The 14,816-nt window shown below is 42.0% G+C and overlaps 1 protein-coding gene across 1 annotated transcript in view; it reads left to right on the top strand.

Annotated features, from left to right (window-relative positions):
- The window catches only part of LOC127583883 (cytosolic carboxypeptidase 4), a 148,043-nt gene that overhangs the window by 79,815 nt on the left and 53,412 nt on the right, over positions 1-14,816 (top strand).

Here is a 14,816-nt window from a genome sequence, read left to right as displayed (position 1 = left end):
GCCACAACATTTATGTTGCTGGGGCAGTTACATTTCTGGTCAGTGGGGATCATAATATCTTGACACTGGGGAAATCAATTAAGATTAAGATATCTTTATTAGTCACATGTACATTGAAGCACACAGTGAAATGCATCTTTTGCGTAGAGTGTTCTGGGGGCAGCCCACAAGTGTCGCCGCGCTTCTGGCGCCAACATAGCATGCCCACAACTTCCTAACCGTACGTCTTTGGAAGGAACCCAGAGGAAACCCATTCATTCATGGGGAGAACATACGAACTCCTTACAAGCAGTGGCCGGAATTGAGCCTGGGTCGCTGGCACTGTAATAGCATTACACTAACCGATACACTACCGTGCCTGCACAGTAGATTCTCGCTGCATGGCCTGAGCCTGACGGGATCTGACCATATGAGTCGGGATCAGTTCAGGTCAGCATATATTCCCATAAAACATTGACTTTGGGTTGTGCCAGACTGGCTTAGCCCTTCATCCAGGTAGGGATGATTTGGGTACTATCACCACATGTTCTTCATTCTCGCTCAATAACTATTACGTGCAGCAGGCGCCTTTATCTCTACTTTTCTGCAAATGACTCCTGCTGGGTGAGGTTGGGTGTGGAAAAGCTAATAAATGCTCAGAGACACAAGGGACTGCAGATGCTGGGACCTGCAGCAACACACAAAGTGTTGGAGGAACTTCAATTCTGCCTGACCCACTGAGTTCCTCCAGCGCTTTGTGTGATGCTAATAAATGCTTGGGTTGGGTTCAGATTGGCTGTGGTCATGTTGGGTTTGGTGGTCAGTGTTAATCTTATACTGGACCAATCTCTACAATAAATGATAATGACGCCACTGAGAGGCAAGAGGTGTTGATGACAGTATTTCCTGTTGGAGGTCGTTATTACCTGGCATTTGTGTGGTGTGAATATTACCATATCAGTTCAAGCCTGAATTTTGTCCAGATCTTGAGACTGTTTCATTGTCTGAGAAGTTGCGAATGAAACTGAGCTCACTTCTCTCCTTATGGTTTCAGCCAGTTAAGATTATTCCCCCAATTCTCATTGACCTCCATTTTACTCGTGCTCCTTGGTGTCATGCCTGGTGAAGGGCAGTGTCTCTTGGCTGCCCTGGAAGTCAGCTTTACAGTCTATGTTTGGAGCAAACTTTTTAATGAGATCTGGAGCTGACTGATCCTGGATCCTGAACACTGGTGGGCTGAGTAGATGCTTCTTGATAGCACTGCTGGCAACTCTTCCTGTCTTTGCACTGAAGATTGAGAGTTAGCCAGTTTGAGTAGTAATTAGCTGGATTGGAAATTGTGGACTGTACATTCCTGGGCAACTTTCCACATGGTTGAGTGGATCCCAGTGCTGTTAGGTGTAATGGAACATCTTGACTAGAGATTCTGGTGCAACTGGAATGTTGCCATGGCCAGTAGGCTATGTGGCATCCAATTTACTCAATCTTTTCCTTGACATCAGTATAAGCAAACAAATTGGCTGAAGTCTTTCCTCTGTGACACTATGGTCTCTAGGATTCCAATATGGTACATTTCACTCTGTGCCTCTGGTTTAAGATGGCTGTGAACATTTTAACCTTGTCCTTTCTGGCCAATGGGAATGTGCATGAAGCTAACTCCTTTCATTAGTTGTTTAATTGCTCACCACCACTCACAATTGGCTATAGGGCTTTGAAGTAACTTGTTTACTGTGGATTACTGAGGTCTTTATCACATTCTGTTTTCAGAGTTTAGTAGGCATGTAGTCTGGAGTTGTACTTTCACCATTATGCCCCCTCTTTTTTGGGCACTCCTGGCATCTCTTCTAACCTCACTATGATCCAGGGTAGGCTCAGATAACTTCAGATAAGTTTATTGGCATATACACCAGGGTGCATTGAAATTCCTTGCTTGTGTACTCACAGAAGAAACTGTATACATAGTTTAATAAATACAACAAGAACTACAGCAATGAGTGCAAATCAACAGAATGGTGCAAAGATAGCTGTGCAATCTGACGAAGTGCAAAAAGAAATGCTAAAGTGACAATAATGGAATAAATGAGAGAGGTAGAATTAATAGTCCAAGAATGTGGCAGCACCATTGGGAAGGGGATGGGAAAGGGGTTCAGAAGTCTGATAGCAGTGGGGAAGAAGCTGTTCTTAAGTCTGGTTGTCTGGGCTTTCAAACTCCCGTATCTTCTCCCATAAGGTAAACGTGCCCTCTGGCTTGTAATGCTTGAGCAATGGACATATTGAGTGATATGATTACAGATGGTGAACAAATACTGTCCTGCTGCTGATGATTTGAAGCTTCTTTTGAACGTCCAGGTTTCAGCTGCCAGATCTGTTTCCAATCAATCCCATCTGGCGTGGTGGTAATGGGTGGCACAGTTGCACAACTGGTAGAACTGCTGCCTCCCAGTGGCAGAGATCTGGTTCAGTCCTTACCTCAGGTGCCACCTGTGTGGAGTTCGCATGTTCTTCCTGCGACCATGTACATTTTCTCAGGGTGCTCCATTTCCTCCACCCCCACCATATCCCAAAGATGTGTGGATCATTAGGGTAATTGGCCTTAGTGTAGGTGTGTGATAGAATCTGGAGGTAGTTGATGGGAATGTGGGGAGAATTTAAAAAATAGGATTAACGTAGGATTAATGTAACTGGGTGGTTGATGGTCAGTTGGGACTCAGTGGGTCGATGGGCCTACTTCCATGTTATGTGACTCAGTGTAGTCCACATAGAACAAAATGGAGGGTGCCCTCAGTGTGAAGACAGAAGTTCACCTCTGCAAAGACTGAATGAGTGCCACCACTAGCATTATTGCCAAGGACAGATCCAAATAAGCCAAGTAGATTGGTGAGAATAATGTAGGTCTTTCCCACACTTTCCGTCTTTCATTGCCTGCTGTATGCTCAGTCCATCAGCCAAGTCCTTCAGTTGTTGATGTATGATACAGTGATACTTAATGTATTGTCTCTAAATCATTACACCAGTCCTCTGGATTACTAGTCCAGTGCCATAATCCTTAAAACTGCATATTGGTTCTTGACTAACTTCTGCTGTAACATTTCATTTTCATCTTCAAACACAGTTAAACGTATCATGAGATCCCCTTTAACCTAAGATTCTAATTGCACGATTGTATTAAGTTCCTCCTCCAAATTCCTCTCAAGGAAACAACGGAATGTGGGAAAATCTTTAACCGTTACTTTAACACATGGCTTATAATCAGCTGCCCAACAAATTCTCCTAACAATTGGTCTTTCTATCTTCTGATAAAAAAAAGTAAACTGGGATGGCATCAGATAGCTTACCTTTCAACAGCGGAGATGTGAGTTTAGTGTGGGGTGAGCCAATCTTGCAATCTGTATAAATTGTGAATCAGCTATTCTGTGATGGCTACTGCCAAGGTAACCACACTGCATTAAGCTCCATTTCTAAGATAAATGAATTTTAGAAACAACTAGTAAAGCAGATTTAGGGAATATATTTCTGATGTTATTTTAATCTAACCCACTTGGCAGGAAACTGATAGGATGGATTGGTTTTATATTGCTCCTGAGGTCAAAAATGGTGGGTAATGGACCAGATGGCTGATCAGGGCTCATTAATGTTTTTCATTATATATTCATTTTCAGGATCTGGGCACCACCAGCAAAGCCAGTAATTGATGATGGTGGCGAGCTGCCTTTCTGAACAGCTACAGTCCTTCAGGTGAAGGTCCTGTCACAACGTTGTTGAGCAGGGAGTTTCGGACCCAGTGATGTTGAAGGGCTGGTGATATATTTTCAAGTCAGGATGGTGTATGGCTTGGAGGGAAAGCTGCTTGATGGTAAACCCTCTGTATTTGGGAGGTGTTGTCAGAGTGCATTTTGCAGATGACTCACACTGCAGCCGCTGTACGCCAGCAGCAGAAGGAATGAATGATTAGGATGGTTGATGAGATGCTACTTTTTCCAAGATGGTGTTGAGCTTCTTGAGAGTTCTGTGTCCTGCATTCATCGAGGCAAGTAGAGACTTGTGGAAAGGCGTTTGGGTATCGGGAATTGAGTCACTTGCCTCAAGACATGCAGCCTCTGACTCACTCTTGTAACCGCAGAATTTGTATGTCTGGTCCTGTTAAGGTTCTGGTCAGTGGTGAACCCCAGGATATTGAAGCTGAAGGACTAAGTGATGGTAATGTCGTTGAATGTCAAGGGTAAGTGTTTGGTTCTCTCTCAGTGGGGGGGTCATTGCCTGGCACTTTTGAGGTCTAATGTTACTTGACACTTTTCAGCCTATACATGATATGTTTACTCTTGCTGAGGAGTTGTAAGTGGAATTGAACATTGTACAATCAACAGTGAACATTCCCACTTCTGACCTTATGATGGAAGGAAGGTCATCGATGAAGCAGCTGAAGATGGTTAGGTCTAGGACACTGTCTTGAGAAACACTTGCAGTGATGTCTTGGGGCTGGGGTCAACGACCTCTGCTGACCACAACCCTTTGTGAGGTGTGACTCAAGCCATTGGGGTGTTTTCCACTTGATGACCATTGACTTCCATTTTACCAGAGTACATTCATGTTACACTTGGTCAAATGTTGCCTTGATTTCAAGGACACTCCCTCTCACCTCACCTCCAGAATTCATCTCTTTGGTCCACATGTGGACTCAAGCTGCGATGGGGTGTGGAGCAGAGTGAAACCGAAAACTAGGCATTGATAGGTAGGTTATTGTGGGTAAGAGCCATTTGATAGCACTGTCGATAATGACTTCTGATAACTGAGAGTAGACTGTTTTGATGGGTAATTAGCTGGATGGGATTTGTTCTGCTTTTTGTGAAAACAATGTACCCAGGCAGTTTTCCACATCACTGGATAGATGCCAATGTTGTGACTGTAATGGAACAACTTGGCTGGAGGTCCTGCTAGTTCTGGAGCACAGGTCTTCAGTACCAGAGCTTGGATGTTGTCTGGACTTGTAGACTTTGCTGTATTCAGTGCTGTCAGCCATTTCTTGATATCACATGCAGTGACTCAGGTTGCCTGGAGCTCAGCTTCTGTGATGACAGTGATCTCAGGAGGAAGCTGAGATAGAAAGTCTTTTCAGCATTTCTAGTTGAACAAGATCCAGAGTTTTAGCCTTTCCTTTAACATGTGTTAAGATAACCGTTCTGACCATCCAAGAGGATGGGAATGTTCTTGGAGCCTCCTCCTCCTGTTAGTTGCTTAATTGTCGAACATTCACAATTAGGCGTGGAAGGACTGGAATTCTTTGATCTGATCCATTGCTTCTGAGAAGATCACTTAGCTCAGACTATTGCAGCTTCACTGGGCTGGCACCCCACCACTTTTAGCTCTGGCTGCTGCTGCTCCCAACATGCTCTTCTGCAATCCTTATTGAACCAGGGTTGATCCACTATCTTGCTGGTAATGGTAGAGTGGGGAGGTTATGGATTGTGGTGGTGTATGTTTCTGCTATTGCTGGTGATCCACAAAGCATTTTGGGTGCCTAGTTTTGAGCTGCCAGCTCTCTTCTGAGAATGTCCCATTTAGGATGGACATAGGCACTTGGTCTCCACATGGGCAATGGGGTAGTCACTTCTACCAATGCTATAATGGGCAGATGCATCTGCTACAGGTGGATCAGTAAAGTGGAGTAGGTTTATCCCTTGTGTTGGTTTACTCGCTACCTGCCACAATAACAGTCTTGCAGCTTCGCTATCATGACTCTCAAACTGCAGATATATTAATTCAGGGTGACCATCAACGACATTGACTTCTAAACAGAATATCTGTGGTCAAGCCCATGCAGAAGAACTTTCTGCTTTCTTCACATTTGTAGCAGGACTTGGTTGCCAAAAGAGAACATTTTCTACAAACAGCCACACCTGTGGCTGGCTCCCAACTCTCATTGTGTAAAGCGTCATCTAATCATAGAGTTATACAGCACAGAAACAGGCCCTTCAGCCCAACTTGTCCATGCTGACCAAGATGTCTATCCAAGTTAGTCCCATTTGCCTGCATTCTAGTTCTTTTCTACCCATGTACCTGTCTAAATGTCTTTTAAACGTTGTAGTTGTACCCACCTCTGCTGCTTCCTTTGGCAGCTCAATCCATCTACCCACCACCGTCTGTGTGAAAAAAATTCCCTTCTGGTCCACTTTAAATCTTTCCCCCTTTACCTTAAATCTATGCCCTCTAGTTTTAGACTCCCCTACCCTAGGAAAAAAAGACAGTGACCATCCACCATATCTATGTCCTTCATGATTTTTTATACCTCTATAAGACCACCCCTCAACCTCCTATGTGCCAAGCAAAAAAATTGGCAGCCTATCCAACCTCTCCTTAAAACTCAAGCCTCCAGTCTGAGTAACGTCCTCTTGAATCTCTTCTGCACCCTTTCCAGCTTAATGATGTCCTTTCCTATAGCTGAGCAACTAGAACTGCACACAGGTACTCCAATTTGGTCTCACCAAATTCAAATTGAAGGTAAGTTACAGTTGGTGGATATTTGGTGAAGATCTTCTGATTTCTCGGTGTAGGCTAATTGAACACCAAGCAAAATTTGTTGCCTCAGACATTTCTGGAGATACCTAAAACAAACAAGGGCTGATGCAAATGTTTTTGATAACCTCATAATTCTGTTTGTGTTTTATATTGCTGTATCCCAATAGTGGTGAACACAAGGCAAAACCTTTCAAATGAACTAAACTTCCATATCTGTATTTGCATCACAAAGGGCAATAAGACTGTCTCGGACTTTGCCATCAAGAGAATAACCCTGCACTTGTTACCTTTTCTTGATAACATCACTATGTCTCTCTTACAGCAGCATTTATTTCTCCTATTCATAGAGAAGCTTCCAAGGGTGAACAATTTTCCTTTAAAGAACTGCAGCTTTTGCTGAAAATCTCGGTTGCTTAGCCTTTGCAGCTCTGCATTTCCTTGCACGCAGGATTCTGTTACAATTGAGCGAAGGGTCCCTCTTTTAATTCACATCAAAGCCAGCCCTCCCCCTTCTGGTGTGGGTGGGCTGTGCGGGGGTGGCAACCAAACTTGAAATTGGCAATGCTGCAATTCTGAGGCTCATATGTCAAATTTTGCTTTTTGTCAATAAAGCACCAACTGTCTCTTTAGCACATTGCATACCTGGACTCTCTCTCTGTTTTAATGAGGCTTCTGATCCATCCATCCTCTTCACGAGCATTTGCCACTTCAATCTCTCGCAGTTCACAGCAGGATGGTGCCATTTGTTCTTAAGTCGACCTGAGCTGAGGGTTTAACAGGAGTTTGCTCTCAAACCCTTGGAATGGAAAGCAATTACCATAATAAATCTGAATACTTGATTTGAAACATTGGCTTGTTTACCAGCTCCTCGCATGAAGCAAGTATCAAGCTTGAAGCAGCAAGCACGGCAAACACAGATGCGCCATTGTTAGTGAAAATCAGGAATAAGGAGGAAAGAGATCTCACATGATGATGGTTAGGAGAAAGGCTGAAGCAGGCTGGCACAACTCCGGCAAAGCTTCTATTTCAGATCTGAGTCAGACACCATGACCACAGGAAATGTAACTGCTTAATTATGTTTGAAACCTGCAGTCTTCGAAATATGCGATACAGAGGCTCCAGATCCAAGGAGGTGAAGTGGAAATTAGTTTGTTTTAAGTTTAGTTCCACATACTGAGGCCGCGTTTCTTTGTTGAAAATGATTCTTGGGCACCCGCTGGAGACGTGGTGGTTACTGATTAATGGTACAGCTGACATTCTGTTCCAGAGTCTGTCAGAGAATCTGCCACTTGCAATTTTTTCAAAGAAATTGTCAGCAGTTTTTCAGCACCAGCCTCAAAGGTAAAGCTCTTTTATAGGAAATACAGCGGTCTTTTAAATGGTGACAGGTGTAGTAAATGAGAAAAAGAATAGGAGGAATGGGTCCACACTCCTTGAGCCTTCTCTGCCATTCAATTAGATCGTGGCTGAGCTGGTCAATTTCACTTCCTTGATCCTCACCATCCCTTGATTCCTGTATAGTCCAAAAAGCTATCAATCTTAGCTTTGACCGTGCTCAGTGGTTTAACCCCAGCAACTCTCTGGTTCGAGAATCTTAAAGATTCTCAAACCTCTAATTGAAGAAATTCCTCCTTACCTCACTCTTAAATAGGCAACTCCTTGTCCTGAGACCATGTCCCTAGTTTAAAAGCCCCCCACCAGTAGAAACAGTGATCCTATCAAACTCTCTCAGTATCTTGTACATTTGAATTCATTCTACTAAACCCTGGAGAATGTAGGCCAATTCTTCTGTCTTCCCACATAAGGCAACCTCTTCCTCTCAGTAACCAATCTAGTGATCTTTCACTCCACTCATGTATTGAAGGATCCTGTTGGGCTAGATCATGAGAGGCAGAAGGTGAACGGGTAATTGGGAATGGGAGTGGTTTGTTCGCCTTCATTGTAAGGGATTTAGAGGACAAAAACAAGGAAGTCTTGCTACGATTATATCGCTCTGTTGTGTAACCTCTTTTGGAATTAGATTGCAGTTTTGGTCTCCTACCTGAAGAAGAATACACAAGTCTTGGAATCAATATTTTTCAGATTCACTAGATTGATTCCTGTGATGAGGGAATTGTCCTATACAGAGCAATTGAGTAAAACTGACCTCCATTTATCAGAGTTCAAGGTTTGAAGAGGGTTGGCAGAGTGGGAATTGAGCAGCTATGTTATCGAGCTGAAGACACTAGAAGCAGGGACATGGTCCCAGGATGAGGGAGTCAATCACTTGGGGCTGAGATGAGAGGAAAATTATTTACACAGAAAGTCTTGGAATTCCCTGTGTCAGGGAGCTATTGATGCTCTGAATAGATTCAGGTATATTTGTTGACCCTGAGCAAGTTGGAGGATATATGATTACTTGGCAAAGTGGACTTGAGGCACTGATCTTATTGAATGGCAGAATGGGTTCATGGGGCTGTATAGCTTTCTCTAGGTCCTATTCATTATGTTGATCTGACGTTGGCAAGTCAGAAGCTCCTGTTGGTTTGTTGTAGTGTTTGAATTAAAATAAGCTGTCCATTCCCAAATTCTGGCTCCCCCTATGAAAAAGGACTTGAAATGCAGACCAGCCATGTATGAACAGAAAGGGTTCGATCAGCTGAGTGGTCAATTTCTTTCACTGGGTTTCAATGTTCCTATGTTACGTTATCAGAGAGTATGCTACACACATAAGGAGTTCAGCTGAAGTGACCCAGGCCAGAAAAGAGGTACAGAATCCCCATGGGAAAGTTGCAGGTCCCACAGCCATCTTAAAATGTTAATGTGAAAAGAATTAGGCCAGACCTTTAAGTTCTGTTTCCTTGTCAAGACCCTTGGTGGGCCCCATCACTACCAGGTGGTACCCCTGGTTTCACTAAATGGCAGCATCGCGGTTAGCATAACACTATTACAGCACCAGCGATTGGGGTTCAATTCCCACCGCTGTCTGTAAGGAATTTGTATGTTCTTCCTGTGACTGCATAGGTTTCCTCTTGGTCCTCTGGTTTCCTCCCACACCCCAAAGATATACGGGTTAGTAGGTTAACATGGGTGTGATTGGGTGGGCTGGAAGGGCCTGCTACCGTGCTGTGTAAGTAAAGTTTTATAAAGTAGCTGCAACAACCATAAGCCCCTACGAAGGATTAGGGTTCAAGGGTTCTTGAGCTCCTGCCATTGTCTGCATTCCCTCACATCTCTGTGCAAATGCTTGGCATGGTTTCCAGATCTTGCAACTGACTCCCTTTGGTTTTGGTAGAAGTCTGTAGAATGGCTGCACAGTTCTAGGCCAGCAATACAGCAAGGCAAAATGTTTGAGAGAGTGAGGCCGGATCACCTATTCACCAAATCCTAAGCACTTACATGGTTTCAATGGTTATGATGGTGAGGAGGCTATGGGGCATGTCAATAGTGATGTCATTCTATTATTAACACTGTTTGTGTTCTTGGTTTGAAATAACATCGTCAAGTGTTTGTGTTCAACTTTGGCACTTGTAGTATGTTTGAATGTTATATAAACTTTCTATCAGAAAAGCTGACATTTTGCTCAGAATCCAGTATTTCACCTCCCCAAATGGAAATCAGTACTTTTATATTCTGGGCAGTCTTGAGTTGGAATCTGATTTAATTCCTTTTGGATTAGAGATTTTGATGTTCAGCAAAGAATTGCTCATTAATTAGGCATCACAGTAGACGTGGCTTTAGTTGGCTCAGAAATTCTGCAATTCAGTAACTGGATATCCAGAAGTACTGTAGAATAAAGAAACTTCAATCAACTTGATGCCAGGCCAGTGATCACATTATCAATTCAAGGAAAGGCCAGTTTTACACAAATGAATATTGCTCTCTGTACACAAAGAGCAAGATTGGGAACGTTCAGGTGACTATTGAGACCAGAGAAATCTGAGGCTCCATCCTTGGGCAAGTTAGAAAAAAGTAAGGCAGGAACTTTCAGAACTCAAACTGTAAGCCAGTGGCAACTGAGAATGGTCATGGGAGTAAACTTTGATGGTTCAAAAGTTAGAAAAATTACATAAACAAAGTACAGCAGAAAGCTTCATTTAGGAACACTCTGAGTTCATTTTAGAGAATTTTTACCCCAAAGTGATTAAATTATTATTTGGACCATGTATGCATGAACAGCTCATGTGGCTTGTGATGTCAATATATGGCACCTGCCAAATATAGACGTCGAGATACAGAGTCAATAGAAAGCACAGGCTGATTGATTCTCCTCCACTTCATCTCGGAGAGAAAGAAAGAATTGCATTTGAAATCCCTTTCACAACCTCGAAATATTCTAAAGTGCCTTCCACCTAATTAAGTACTAAATCTATTTATATTGTGATGTGGGTGAGGTGGGAGACAATTGGTATGCACCAAACTCCAAAAAAGACCAATGCCATGTTAGTTGAGGAATAAATATTGATCAGGAGACTGGGAAGAACAGATGATGTCATTTCTTCAAATAACATCATCTTTGATGCCTTTTGAACTATGACAGCTTTACCTTTTGATTCCAATTGTTTGCATTTTTTGCATATTGTGATTGTAAATGAATCTCTAGAAGCATTCTGTTCCAGAATCAGGTGAGTAACCCAGTGGGCCAGGACATGCTTCCAGCAGCGAACTTCCCGAGCTCATGTCTGCTGTATCAACTTTTCCAGATTCATTGGGTTTGACTTGCTACCCAAAGCCACCCCAACATTAAGTGTTGAAGCACTATGTGGCAGTTAGGCCTTCATTTGCATGAACCAGAACAAGTCCTGACCATAGAGCAGCTGGAAAAAACTTTGCTAGCCAGCTTAGCCAAACCCCATACTTTGTCAGCTGTCAAACCTATCAAAAACTCTGAATGTTTCTCAAAACTCAGAAACATTTGAAAAGAATTTAAAAAAACAATGATCCAACTGAAAAAAACATGGTCATTATTGAAAATTTTAATAATTCGATACATAAAAATTGCTTAAATATTTAAAATTTGTTTTGGAGTGTTAAATTCACTTGAAAAAACATAAATTTACAAAAACTTTGTTTTTTTTTTCCCCCATATAGCCTTTATTGAAGCGGAGAGCTCAGGGTGGTGTTGGCAGGGAAGGGTTGGGTAATTCTGGGCATTTAAATTGAGGAAAACATCGGTCTAAGAAGGTGGAAGTTATGGAGAATACAGAACCATGGTCAGCAATGCACAGGTCCAGATAAGTCCACTCCTGTAACTTAGGAAAAGGGGCAGGCTAAACAGACCCCCAAATTTGTTACACTATTTATTAGTAATTTGGATGAATTCTATCTTAGATCTGTTTATCTGCTTGATTCATTTCCCTTGAGGTCCTTGCCAAATATTTCAATGAAACCAGCTTCCATGGTCTTCTAGGGAAAAGTTTCAGATTCCTGTATCTGTGTACAGCTTGCTGGTTTCATTCCTGAATGACCTAACTATAGTTTTTACGTAGTACACCCTTGCTATGGATTACACCAACATTTATTACCCCATTGAATGTATAGTTATTCCTTGATGTTCAATGGCCTAAATTAAGAATTTCCACTACAACAACGTTGATGCTTTAAGATTTATGCAACTGATTCACTCACCTATTTTCTGCTATAATGAATAGCGCTCCACTCTCTGTCCATGGCGATATACACAGTCTAGTGATTTGTGAAATTTTGTTTAACAAAATTCCTTGATTTTCCTTGTAAATCAAGGAATGACAATATTTTTGATATTAGTTATCTTAAATGGATCATCTCGCAAACTTCTAATTCAAGTCAAATTTATATTGTTTACTTTTCAAGCCCACACTGAACACACAACTCTAGATAGACTCCAACTGAGGTGCAGTATAACTGAAATGTAACTTTCTCCAATTTGGAATTCAGCCAACTTAAGTTGAGGGCAATACTCCATTAACTTCTTATTGCTTTTTTCTTACTGATCTACAAGTTAATGGAGGATGATAGAGAAAGAGTCTGAAGTTGAGTGAAGAACAGCATATTGCAGCTTTGGTTTGGCAGTAACTATGGATGGGCAAAGTTTAGGTCACCAGTGGGTGGAATAAGAATAGTTTTGGAACTAGCTAATGAGACTAGGAGAACTTCAGAAGATATTAACTTTTACCCTGAAAATATATGCATAAAAGAAAAGGCCAGACAGATCTTTTTGACTGGTGTGGATATGATGAGCTGAATAGACTCCTGTGTTGTACAGTCCTATGACTTTATGAAAAGCTTTCAGAGAAACAACAATATTTCAAAGCGGTGCCAAAGAGGGAGGATCAGCCGAGACTGGACTTGGTAGGATGGAGAGTTTAGGCAAAGCTCACATCATGGGCGATGTTATGTTTAATATTGATCACAGAATAGTTACAACAAGGAGGCCATTCACCCTATTGAGTCTGTACTAGCTCTATATAAGAGCAAGCCAGTAGTTCCACACCACTGTCCTCTTTCCATAGCCTTGCAAATTCTTTTTTTCAGATATTTCTTCAGATCCTTTTTGAATGCTACAGTTTGCCTCTGCTACCGTGCTGGGCAGTGCATTCCAGACCTTACCCACTTGCTGTGCAGACAGGTTTCTCCGTATGTCACTTCTGATTCTTTTGCCAATCACCTTCCTTCTATGCTCTCTAGTTCTTGGTCCTTCTCCAATATGAACAGTTTCTCTCTATCTCCTCTGTTTATACTCTTCTTGGTCTTTCCAATGAAAACAACTCCAGCTTCTCCAATCTATCCACACAAATAAAGTTGCTCATCATGTAGTAAATCTCTTTGCAAGTCCTTGCATCTTTCCTAAACTGTGTGTACCCAGAACTGGACAATACTCCATTTGTAGCCAGACCAATGTATTCCTAGGTTTTATTTCCTCTTTTATAAGAGAACACAGAACAGCCAACTCTTTATGAATCATAGCATGCAATGAATGTTGTGAAAGGATATTATAAAGGAGATGTGCAAATTTTATTCATATTATATTGACAAACATGTAACTGCAGATGTTATAAATTGCATCTATGAGAGGAAGAGGAAGCTTAATTGGAATCTGCATAATTGCCCAATGTATGTTGCAAAGACCTTGCAAACTCTGCACATAGTTTGGGAGTGGGGACATCTCTGGGGATGATAACAGGGTACAGAGCACTGTCCTTTGCACATTGTGGGATGCGTTGAAGATGCATTCGCTCTACATTTCACCGACGGCAGAGCGTCACATGGGAAGAACTCCATTAAAATCCCTTTATTAAATATTAAAAAACCTGTAATTATTAATTTAAATTAGAAATAATTTAATTAGAAAGTCAGATTTCTCAAAGTGAAATTTGTATTAACAATTTTGTATGGGGAGTCTTGCCATTGGCTTCCAATTTTTCTAAACAGAATGCAATCTGTCCAAAGATAACTATTTTTCTGATAAACTGCATTCAAAAGAGTTATAAATATCGACGTTACATGAGTGAGGAATGGTTCTGAACTTTCAGTTGTCAGTAACTGCAGGAGATGGGGCCTGGAAACTCTTTTCAGACACTTACTGCTGTTGGCTGTGACCCTGAACTGTCAGCAACATTCGGGGGAGGCAGGAAAGACACTGTTCTCAGCTGGAGGTGTGAATGTGGCTTCCACTTGAAAGAACTCAGATATGATGAAAAAAATCAAGTAACTGCAAACCTCTGACATTTTACATGGGGACAGAGGTTGTTGTTCCATTACTACTCCATTATCACATAGAATGGACCAAGAATGTACTGGTGTCATTGACCAATAGATCAAGACTGGAGGATGCACAATTCCCTGGGCATGGTTTATGAGAAGGACTGTGCTTAGTATCTCTGGTCTGTGGCACATTTACATTCCCCCAAGATAACCATTCCTCACGTTCTCATTGGCTGAACACCAGCAGGATTAAGATAAATGACACAGTTCTACCAGATGGTGTCTGTCTGATTCTGCATTGTGTATGCACCCTGGCTTGTATTCATTTCCTCATACAGGAGAGGTCATTTGATACTGGAGACTTTGGGGCAGTTACTGACTAGTTAATCTCACTGTTTTATCAGGGGAAATTCAAGCTCCTTTTATTAGCCATACATTCTCCAAAGACACTTATTGGAAGTGGAGGAGTGAATAATATTATTGGCTTTCTTGTGTTGTCTGACACCAGTGAGTGTACCAAACCTTGATTCTCAGAGCTGTGCTAGTGCCTAGTGATTGAAGATTGAGAGGCCTGGATAGAGTGACCGTGGATGTTTCCTGTAATAGGAGAGTCTAGGACCAGAGGGCACAGCCTCAGAATAGAAGGACATCCCTTTGGAACA

Source organism: Pristis pectinata, chromosome 28, assembly GCF_009764475.1.
Source record: "Pristis pectinata isolate sPriPec2 chromosome 28, sPriPec2.1.pri, whole genome shotgun sequence".
Classification (NCBI taxonomy): Eukaryota; Metazoa; Chordata; class Chondrichthyes; order Rhinopristiformes; family Pristidae; genus Pristis; species Pristis pectinata.
This window is presented reverse-complemented; position numbering and strand designations above follow the sequence as displayed.